Source organism: Tachypleus tridentatus, chromosome 4, assembly GCF_004210375.1.
Source record: "Tachypleus tridentatus isolate NWPU-2018 chromosome 4, ASM421037v1, whole genome shotgun sequence".
Taxonomy (NCBI): Eukaryota; Metazoa; Arthropoda; class Merostomata; order Xiphosura; family Limulidae; genus Tachypleus; species Tachypleus tridentatus.
The window spans coordinates 103,879,963-103,892,271 of record NC_134828.1 but is presented as its reverse complement, the minus strand read 5'-3'; positions in this window follow the sequence as shown (position 1 = coordinate 103,892,271).

Here is a 12,309-nt window from a genome sequence, read left to right as displayed (position 1 = left end):
CTGATGAGATAAATGTTGACAAGTACGTTATTCTTGTAACACACTTACTGATGAGATAAATGTTGACAAGTACGTTATTCTTGTAACACACTTACTGATGAGATAAATGTTGACAAGTACGTTATTCTTGTAACACACTTACTGATGAGATAAATGTTGACAAGTACGTTATTCTTGTAACACACTTACTGATGAGATAAATGTTGACAAGTACGTTATTCTTGTAACACACTTACTGATGAGATAAATGTTGACAAGAGTGAATACATTTGTTGTTCAATCTATAACACTATGTAACACAAATTTTGTTCCTGGATAGTATGTGCTATTTCTTAATTACTTATGTTGTAAAAGTACACAAAATGGTCATTATTCCCTTCAAACTTTGCTTTTGTGACCTGGATAATGAGATTTAGAAATTAACCTATTTTTTATGTAAAAACGGACAAATTTACACATTTTCGTTTACATAAGGTCTGAATAAAACAATATATGAATCAAGATTTACATATATTTATACCAAAGTTATGCAAAAATGAACAAATATGTTTAGAAGTAAGTAGTCTTTCGAGATTTGTGACTGTAATGTAAATCACTTTCACGTATCGGCCCCCAAATATAGTCTCCCACCATGTTTTCGTAATACGGTCTCAGGTCACAAAAGCGAAGTTTGAAGAGAAAAATAGGTCTTTTACATTTACTTTAGGCATAAGCAATTGGAAAATAACACTTTCTGTCGAGGAACAAGAAAAAGTAAAAATTTGATTATATAATATGATGTAAACAGGATAATAACTTCATCACTTGTTTCTTCCAGATGTGTAATAAACACTTACGTCAAGAAAAATATCTTCAAGATCGGCTTCTCTTAATTATTGAAAATCCGTTATTAACATCTTGGTTTCGTTATATGTTCCTTGGTCGCGGTGTTCAAAGTCCAGTATATCTTGGTGGAAGTGCTCGCCTTGTTATACTGCTGTTGTCAGTGTACAACACTTGTTATACTGCTGTTTTCAGTGTACAATACTTGTTGTACTGCTGTTGTCAGTGTACAATACTTGTTATACTGCTGTTGTCAGTGTACAATACTTGTTATACTGCTGTTGTCAGTGTACAATACTTGTTATACTGCTGTTGTCAGTGTACAATACTTATTGTACTGCTGTTGTCAGTGTACAATACTTATTGTACTGCTGTTGTCAGTGTACAATACTTGTTATACTGCTGTTGTAAGTGTACAATACTTGTTATACTGCTGTTGTCAGTGTACAATACTTGTTATACTGCTGTTGTCAGTGTACAATACTTATTGTACTGCTGTTGTCAGTGTACAATACTTGGTATACTGCTGTTGTCAATGTACAATACTTGTTATACTGCTGTTCTCAGTGTACAATACTTGTTATACTGCTGTTGTGAGTGTGTACAATAATTGTTATACTGCTGTTGTCGGTGTACAATAATTTGTTATACTGCTGTTGTCAGTGTACAATACTTGTTATACTGCTGTTCTCAGTGTACAATACTTGTTATACTGCTGTTGTAAGTGTACAATACTTGTTATACTGCTGTTGTAAGTGTACAATACTTGTTATACTGCTGTTGTCAATGTACAATACTTGTTGTAACTGCTGTTGTCAGTGTACAATACTTTATTGTGCTGCTGTTGTCAGTGTACAATACTTATTGTACTGCTGTTGTCAGTGTACAATACTTGTTATACTGCTGTTGTCAGTGTACAATACTTGTTATACTGCTGTTGTCAATGTACAATACTTGTTGTACTGCTGTTGTCAGTGTACAATACTTATTGTACTGCTGTTGTCAGTGTACAATACTTATTGTACTGCTGTTGTCAGTGTACAATACTTGTTATACTGCTGTTGTCAGTGTACAATACTTATTGTACTGCTGTTGTCAGTGTACAATACTTGTTATACTGCTGTTGTCAGTGTGCAATACTTGTTATACTGCTGTTTTCAGTGTACAATACTTGTAATACTGCTCTGGTTATAAGAATATTTACTAAATTTTACTGTAGTAATATACTTAAGTTTTATATTGAATAATAAAATATAACTAGATGAGAGACATTTTTGTAATATCTTTTTCACCACTGATGTCTTTTGACGGTAAACTTTGATAATCCACCACTTTCACAGTACCGTTCACTTTAATTTCTGTTTTTATTTTTCAATCCTTGTAAATATATTTTATTTGAATACTACAGTTGTTTGGTTTTCTGTTTCTATCTTTTAACATTTATCATTTCTTTTTTTATTTGTTATTTTGGCTGTAAGTATTTGTTCATCATAACAATGGCTTCACGTGTAAATGTTTGTAATATTTTATCGTATTTTCTTAAGTGAACTTTTTGACATAATTTTCTTTAAAAAGTGCATCTTCAGGTTACTAGAAATTTGCTTCACGGTGAAAATATTTGCTTTTGTTTAATTGTTTGTTTGTTTTTTAATTTCGGGCAAAGCTACGCGAGGGCTATCTGCGCTAGTCGTCCCTAATTTAGCAGTGTAAGACTAGACGGAAGGCAGCTAGTCATCAACACCCACCGCCAACTTTTGAGCTACTTTTTTACCAACTAATGGTGAGATGGACCGTCACATTATAACACACCCACAGCTAAAAGAGCGAGTATGTTTTGGTGTGACGGGGATTCGAATCTGCGACCCTCGGATTAGGGTAGGAAGGTCACGTCGATGTTCTTCATCTCTTGGTTTTAATGATTTTGTTTTTTTTTTCTTTTTATTAATTAAAACAATCTATTTGATGTATCTCAGAACGTCTGGCATAGATATTAACACTTTTGTTGATAAGCAGAGAACGACATTTCGACTTTTCTAGGTCATCTTCAGGAAAATCGAAACGTTGTTCTTTGCTTATCAATAAAAGTATTAATACCCAAACCAGCCATTCTGAGATACATTTTTATTTCAAGTGGGTTTCTCGTCATCAAGAATCTGTTTGATTTCTTGAGTCAGGTTCTGAACTTCTTCTGTTGTTTGTCGTTTTTCAGCACCAACAAAATGTTTTCCTTGTGTCATGCCTGATGATAACCTTATATCTGGCTAAACAGTTTGCTTTTCGCAGAGTTGTAAAGGTAAATCAGAAATTTAATCTTAATCTACATTGACTGCTACGAACTGATACTGTAATGTTTGAAATTGTTCGAGGTTTTCTTCCAAGATCTAGCATAAGCATCATTAACAACAAATACTATAATAAGACGTGTATAAGATGCTGGCAAATTTCCACGAAGAATTGAAAACAATTTGTACACTTTATATTTTAAAGGACTGGCATGGCCAGGTGGGTTAAGGCGTTCGACTAGTAATCTGAGGGTCGAGGGTTCGAATCCCGGTCGCACCAAACATGCTTGCCCTTTCAGCCGTGGGGGCGTTATAATGTGACAGTCATTCCCACTATTCGTTGGTAAGAGAGGACCCCAAGAGTTGGCGGTGGGTGGTGATGATTAACTGCCTTCCCTCTAGTCTTACACTGCTAAATTAGGAACGGCTAGCACAGATAGTCCTCGAGTAGCTTTGTGCGAAATTCAAAAAACAAACAAATAAAAACAAACTATATTTCAAAAGAAATTTAGCCATTCTTTTCAGAAATGGTTTAGCATGTAAGAGAATGACTGGTGGGCTGATCTTGATTTTTCTATAGTAAAATTTCTCTGGAGAATTTCTTTTATTTTCTCATAAATAGTAAAGATTTAGTCTATCAATTCAGGCATATAGCCTTTCTTAAACTGATGCTTCATTTTACTAATACATATTTGATCATCTACCTTGGATTGAAATTTTATTTTGGTGGGGCCTCGTAAAATGTTTTCTACACTACAGTTTGATTATGGTTCCCCTTGGTGGACTCAACAGATAGCTGGATGTGGCTTTGCTATAAGAAAACACAAATAGGCTAATTAGAGTAGTTAACGTCCATTGGTCTCATTTTAATGTTGTGATGATAGATTGCTTATAAGCACCGAGCAAATGATTCAGTACAGTGATATACTTGAAAGTTCCACAATGGGTAACATAGTACTACATTTTGGTTTTTATAGGATGATTAAATCTTTCTACTTTCTACTACAGATTTTTTTTTGTTTTATTATGTGTAGTAAAGAAGTGAACGTCTTGTTCATTGATATAATATTGAAACAAACGGTCCTTAATTTCAGTTCCAGCATCAGTTCGAAGTTAACAGGTCTGTGACTTTGTTTCAAAGTCTGTTTGAAAGCTTTTACGGGTATCCCACAGAACAACCCACGCATATTTAGAAAACACGTCGATACAAGTGAGTAAATACTTAAACTGATTGTTATATTGATTTAGATTAAAACGATTCATCAAATCAGACAGATACGACCACACTTTTGAAAATTTACATCGTACTGGTTTGTTTAGAATGTATGTATCCTGACGATTTAACCAATTTCCCCTGTTTTAAAGTGACAGACCTACCTAATGCTTTGACAATTCTAACTTAAGACTGTGCTCTGTCATAGTTAGCAGGATGTATAGGGTTATAATAGATAGATTTGAGCATTTTATTAAGCATAATTTTCTACGATTATACCATATACTTTTATTTAGTTTACTATCAACTTTGTCTCTAACAGTTGTAATACTTTGACCTTTACATCAGGCAACATAACTCTCAGATAGATAGCTCAAAATATTACTGTGTTTAAAAGGCTGACAGCAGCCCATGACAACAGCCAAGAGACGAATGAATAATACAATGCTATTTTATTAAAACTGAACCCGTTTAGAAATATGTTTAGATATTTTAACATCTGTATACATACACATACTACACGTTTTAGGGAGTATTCCTATGTGATAATAGTTCTGCACATTCTTTCCATCGAATAGGGTTAAATTTTCCTAATTTTATGTGTCTTGAGAGGTTTACTATTTTAGTGTTTGGAATGAATATTCCACTATATGTTTTGCACATGTTTCACGAATGAGTTGTTGATGCTTGAGACCAAAATTATTTTAAAAAAACTCATTGTTTCTTTCACTTACACATTTAAATTATTAAGGCAAAAACTGTTCATAATTTCTTATTCTATTTCTTATGTTTAGAATTAAGAACAAAAGCTACGTAATGGGTTATCTCTACTCTGCCCATCCCGGGTATCAAAACCCCTCATTTAACACTGGAAATCTGCTGTGCTACAGAGAAAATTCTATTTCTCACTGGAAATTGTATATACATTGCGAACAGCTGTGTTTGTTGGAGGGTATACCTGTCCCAAGCGCTGCGTTTCAAAAGCTGCGAACGTAGGCAAAGCTCAATAGCAGAGACACTACAAGCGCAAACTTGCTGAAAATATATAAAATCTACATACGTCCAGTGCAGAGTATGTCTGCCCAGCATGGTAAGGCATAACCAAGCCACACGTAAACAAGCTTTAAAAAATACAAAATTCAATAATCACCCTAAGGCGTACAGAGCTTCTGCATATACAAATACAACGTTCTTACATAACAACGTAAACATCCACATGTTGTCAGACTTCAAAATAGATCAATAGGTTATTTTCGCAAAACCCCCAATAGCTAGATATAATGATAGTTTAATTTTAAAAGGGTTTATTTATGTGAAAATAGGGTTAGTGCTATATGTTTTCGGTCGAATTTTGTGAAACTATTTATATGAACAAAATTTTCTCTTGACAATGAACAGAAAAAGAACATAAGATATTTATAGCAGAAAACTCGACATTTGCGTTCACTGACATGGCCTGAAAAGGGTCACTCACATGCGAGAATTACCCATACAGTGACTGTATGATGTAATAACGGGTTTTCCTAGCTACTGGTCCGTATTCTACAGAATAATTAATGTGGACTTCATCCAATATTCAAGAACCAAATTAACAGTCAAGGAGGGAGGTAAAAGTCCAGGTGTACCTCATCCACCCAAAGGTCATGCGACTAAATGGAAAAAGTTCAACATACATTTTTCAAATGACGGGGGGACAGACAGGTATAATATTGATACCAAACTTTATTTTGCAGAATATTAAACTGTAAGTTTCCAAGTTTGACTGTGTGGGTATTTGGGTATTGATGTTGTTAAATACCCAGGAGGGTCAGGTACATTTGACCTCTTCCTCCCTCCCGAACGATTATAGCGTCTGTCTTTAGGTGTTTTTTTTTTGTTTTTTTTTAAAGCTTTGGGCCAGAGTAAAAATATAACATCATACTCAGGTCCATTTCAGGGCTCAGTCCATGCATGGACGAACAAGAAGTTTTTTTTTTTCTTCATTTAATTTTTTTTCCATATATATTTTTTTTTATTTTCATATATATATATATATATTTTTTTTTTGTATTTTTCTCCTTTTTCTCGATTGAGAGAATGCTATTACTACTTGTAGTAACACAAACACACACACAGAAAAGAAAGTAATAATAATTATTATTATTCAATACTTGAATAATAATTCAAAAAGAGAAAAAAAATAATAAAAAAATAATGATTAAAAAATAAAATAATAATAATAATAATAAAAAGGAAACAGGGATTAAGTGTCTAGTGCATAGTGGTCAGCTTGTGTTACATTTCTTAAATATATGTTAAAAGGGGAGAGGTATTTAGGACCATTTACATCATGTACGTGATATCTGTCGAGATCACACATTAAGTCATTTTTGTGCCAATTCTTATTGAAATATTTTAGAGAATTATGCAAGAGTCTTTCAGCTATTGTATCTATGTTTGCATACTTGTGCATGAATGTGGTTGAGGTGCTACGTGGTACTTTATATGCTGAAGTTAGTACAGAATTTTGTATACGTTGAAGTTTCTGTACATGTGTGGGTGCTATGTTAATCCAGGCAGGTGATGCATATTCTATTGTTGGTCTAATGTACGTTTTGTAGATTTTAAGTATGTTGTCTGGTGATGTTCCTTGGATTTTACCTGAAAGACTTCTTGCATAGTTTGCTCTTTTCCAGATTCGTATCAGTACATTTTTAATATGTGGTAGCCACGTTAATTTTGAGTCATAGGTTAGACCTAGAAATTTAGCAGAAGTAGCAGTCAGTAAAAGTGATCCATTCATATAGAGTTTTGGTGGATCTTTTTTCAGCTTATTCAGTCTGCTGAATACTATGACTTGGGTTTTTGGAATATTAATTTTGATTCTGTATTTCTGGCAGTATTCTTCGATGTTATTTAGGACTGGTTGTAGGACTGGTTCGTTGCTGCTATTGACGGAGTGAGGGCACTTTTCCAGACTGCTACATCGTCAGCGAACTGTGATGCATAACCTAAATTTAGGTCCGACAGAGGCATATTACTCACGTACATGATAAATAATATAGGCTAACAACCCCTCCCTGCGGGACTCCTGCTTCGGGTGAAAAGGACCCTGAGTGGGCCCCATTTACATTTACTTTACACATTCTGTTATCCAGGAAGTTGGACAGCCAGCGAATAGTTTCCTGGGGTAATGCCATTTCAAGCAATCTATGTCGTAAGCCGTTATGCCACACTGTGTCAAATGCTTTCTCAATGTCGAGAAAGCAAGCTACAGTGCATTCTTTTTTGTGTAAGCTGTCGGTAATTGATTCTGTAAGTCGAATCAGGTGGTCTGTAGTTTGGCGGTTTTTTCGAAATCCGTTTTGAATTTCTGGTAATTTTGAATTTTCTTCTAAGTAAACTGACAGACGATTACTATTTATCCTCTCTAATACTTTGCCAATACAACTGGTTAAGCTAATCGGGCGGTAGTTGTTTGGTTTATTCGCTGGCTTTCCTTCTTTCTGGAACATTAATATTATTGCTTCCTTCCAAGAAACGGGGATATATCCAGCTGATAGTGAGAGATTAAATAACGCTGTTAGGTGTTCATATAATCTCTGAGTGCCTTGTTTTAGGAGGATAGCTTGAATACCATCTTCTCCAGGGGCTTTGTTTTTTGTGTTGTTAATAGCAGTTACGACTTCTGTTACACTGATATGTTTTACCAGTTGATGAGTGCTCCAGTCTTTTGTTTTTTCTTGGTGTGTAATAGTGTTGACTGGAAATTTAGGTGTAAAAATGCTTCTGTTTTGATCAATATAGTTTGTGACTGTATTATAAAAGTATCTGTTCATGTCTGGTTCATGATGTGTTTTAAACTGTAAAGAACTAATCACATTGTCATTCAAGTTTCAAAATGTGACGTAACTTAAAGAATAAAAACGTAGGTTTATTATACGTTATTGTTGAATGATTCTTAGCATGACTGAAACACTGAATAATGACTTTTCATGGTGGATAGCATGGGCGTAGATCATGGGGGATATACACCCCCTTCATTTTAGGTGAGGGATATGGTGCATACAATCATCCCCCCTACAGTTTGGTCTGTTGAATTGTTTTATTGCATCACATGCCTACAAATTGTGCATTTGTTCATGTGATTCTCGTGTTCTTACCAATCGAATTACATAATTAGGCCTAGATGTAGGCTTTTTCAGCAGCCGAAATGTACATATTTAATAAAGGCGTGCTTCTAAGCTTTTCGATCTCAGCGATAGTTCGTAAATATCAGTCAGTAGGCCTAAATATACATGCAAGTATCGTGGCAACAATATTATTCTGTGACTAAATGTTTACAGCTTTCAGGTTCACGTAATCAGATTACCAATTTGCAAATTTAACAGTCCACATAAGTGGTTACAAAAATCATCCTCCCCATCGGTGTAAAAAATCTACGCCCATGGTGGGCGGTATAAGTAGCTCAGAGATTTGGCTCTGAATGAAATTAAATTGTAACACAATTAACTTTTTTAAGTTTCATGAAATACTTTAAAATGACAGATTAACTTAAACTTTTCCCGTGACAAAGAACGGACATTTTTTCTTTTGTATGATAAGTGAAAATTGTGACGGTGTAAGGTTCTAACACACAACTATGATTGTTGGTGAAAATTTGTAACCAACTAAGATTCCAGAATAAGTCATAATGATTGGTGCGAGATTTTAACACACAATTCTACTTGTTTGTGAAAAGTTATAACCATCTAAGACTCTAGAATAAGGAAAATGATGACAGTGAAAATTTTAATACAGAACTCTGCTTGTTGGTGAAACGTTTTCATCAAAAATTAACCTTGATATTATAGACTTAATTTTACATTATTCATTACTAGTGTAATTCTTTTTGTATCATACTGAGAGATTTTACGTTTTTGACTATTAGAACGATCAATTTAAGGAACTCACAAACATAATCAAAGAAAAAATTAATTGTTCCATGTAAAATGGATATAGAAACACAAAAATAGCTGGTAGGATTAAATGTAATATTAATGGTATTACTTTTTACATTATTTTGTGTGACATTTTATTAGGATCTTGCAACGAACGTAGTCTTCGACCTAGTAAACATTTGATGTATATACAATGTTGGAAACAGTGAAGAAAATGGGGAATGATAAACAAATACGATAGCAATTTCACTCTTTTACATGAAAATGAACTGAACCGAGCCAGGATCTTGCCATATGGGTATAAAGCCAAAAGAAGTACACTTAGTAATGCCATATCCGGTGGTATTAGTGTTTTCAGTCTTGGCCTTAAGAGATGAAATATTCGTGATGGTTTAGATAAAGTTTTATTCCATTTGTCAGAAGATTTTGAACTAGAGGAGCTGGATTTTTAGAAAAATCCTCAACCATTGTGGCTGAACAGATACAGGTATAGATTTTTGCTGAGATGGTTGGATTTTATTTTTATGAAAAGTGGTTTTATGTGTTAATGTGTAATCAATCGAAAAGAGCAGTTGCTTTCTGTCGTATTTCAGTTTTCTTTTCATCCAAGTACATTTGGAGGTCGTCACGTGCACAACATTTAAATTCATCAATTGAAGATAATTCTCCACTTTGTCGAAACTGTTGTCAATGTGCATAAAATTATACCATTGATCAAAATATTTTTTTTCTTTTCGTGGGTACATTTCGTATAAGTTGGATTATCTTGTTTGCGATAACCTTGAAACTTTTAGCGATATGCTTTGAGAATAGCTGCTTTAACTATACCATAATTTGCACTATGCTCTAGAAAGAGAGAGAGTAGAATAAGCTTCTTGTGTTTTGCCAGTTAATAAACCCTTTGTAATAACAACGACCATTTTTCTGTGGAACACTTCATGGTTTGGGCAAGCTTATCAAAATTTTGGAAGTATTTATTAACTTTGTTTTCATTAAATGTGTGTACATTAACACATCGATTCATTTCATAGTTGTCATTTTGCCTTGGTCTATCGCAGTTGAGTTTAATTTCCATTTATTTCAGCTTGATTTCTTTTTCGGCTTAAATGCAAGCTTCTTCAGCCTCGAAAAAATTATTTTTTTTTCATCTTCAATATGAGCTTTTTCTTTTCCGGCATCGATATGAGTTCGTTCTTTCTCGGCTTTATTATAAACTTGTTCAAGCTCGATTTGTTTGACTTTTAGCTGGATTTCTATACCAATTGGCTAATAGGGACACAAGAGTATTCTCCTAATGGTTCCTCATACAACAAATTATCATCGATCAGTATTTCAACAATACACCTTTTCAGTTAATTTTCTTAACCTATAGTTCTAAAAATTTAGCAAGTTAGAGCAACTTACCTTTTTATATCTTCCTGGTTGTTCGAGGGAGGATGATTCAAGAAACTCTTGATCATCAGACATGATCAAATCTTGTTGGCACTGATAAATTGAATTATGATTTTTAATTTTATCGAATTTTGTCTCTTATTCAGATTTTAGACACGATCTCCCAATTTATTATGTTATATATTAGAAATTCAAATAGCTTAAAACTAAGTTAAATTACAATTTGAATTTAAGAGCTACATAAATATCCATATGTATCCAATTTAAGATACTGGACAACAAGACTGTTACATAATTTTCTTTTTGATACAAATATATTTTAATATACAAACAAGAATACAATTTTACAATAATGTTTATTGTAAATAATGATGTATGTACAAAAGTTTTACGTACTTACAAACAAATGAGTCTTTTTTTTTCGTCTGGAACTTCCTTGATATCTTATCAAAGATTCACGAAAGGTGAATTAATTTTTAGTTGATATGGTATAATTCACTTTACAGGAAACTAGCTAGCTCTGTGTTATTCGTTTTCCGCATATAGAGTTTTCACCGCTGAAATTATATAATACTTTCGTAAAAATACTAATGTCCGATGTGAATCCATTGAAGTTAAAATGGTTTATAATGCTCGAAACTTATAGACGTTCCTGGTCAAATATATGAAGTTCCCGATTAATAAGCGTTAATCTTAACTATAGCTTCTGAGGCTTATACAATAGCAAACCGATAGTATAAACTGTCTCTTGGCGCATCGCATTGGTTACATTTATAGGCGTAAGGAGAGTTTATAGAAATTTCAGCCTGCTCAACAACGTTGACTATACATTAGTATTTACGTACACATATTGTTGATTCTTACACTCCACAATCTTTTGCAACTTTAGTGAATAGGCAGGAATTTCGCAATACAGATTTAACAGCACAGGTGTGATGCTAAAATAACATAAAGGTTCAAGAATAATAGAGATGAAATAAAAACCATTTAACCCGAGCGGTCGGGTCATGTGGTTTTTTATTTCATCTTTAACAGTGCAAGTTATGTTCATTTCTAAATATAAATTTAACTTAAACAAGTGTACATATTATAGTATATATATATGTATGTCAAATATATGAAGTTCCCGATTAATAAGCGTTAATCTTAATTATAGCTTCTGAGGCTTATACAATAGCAAACCGATAGTATAAACTGTCTCTTGGCGCATTGCATTGGTTACATTTATAGGCGTAAGGAGAGTTTATAGAAATTTCAGCCTGCTCAACAACGTTGACTATACATTAGTATTTACGTACACATATTGTTGATTCTCACACTCCACAATCTTTTGCAACTTTAGTGAATAGGCAGGAATTTCGCAATACAGATTTAACAGCACAGGTGTGATGCTAAAATAACATAAAGGTTCAAGAATGATAGAGATGAAATAAAAACTATTTAACCCGAGCGGTCGGGTCATATGGCTTTTTATTTCATCTTTAACAGTGCAAGTTGTGTTCATTTCTAAATATAAATTTAACTTAAACAAGTGTACATATTATAGTCATATTTAATATAAATATTAAATATTGAATAAACAGTGGATATTGTCTTTGACTGTTAATTTTACAGTTAGGAGTTTTTACATATGTAGCACAGCATAATGGCTTTATTAATGGTAGAATGAAATACTCAAGTA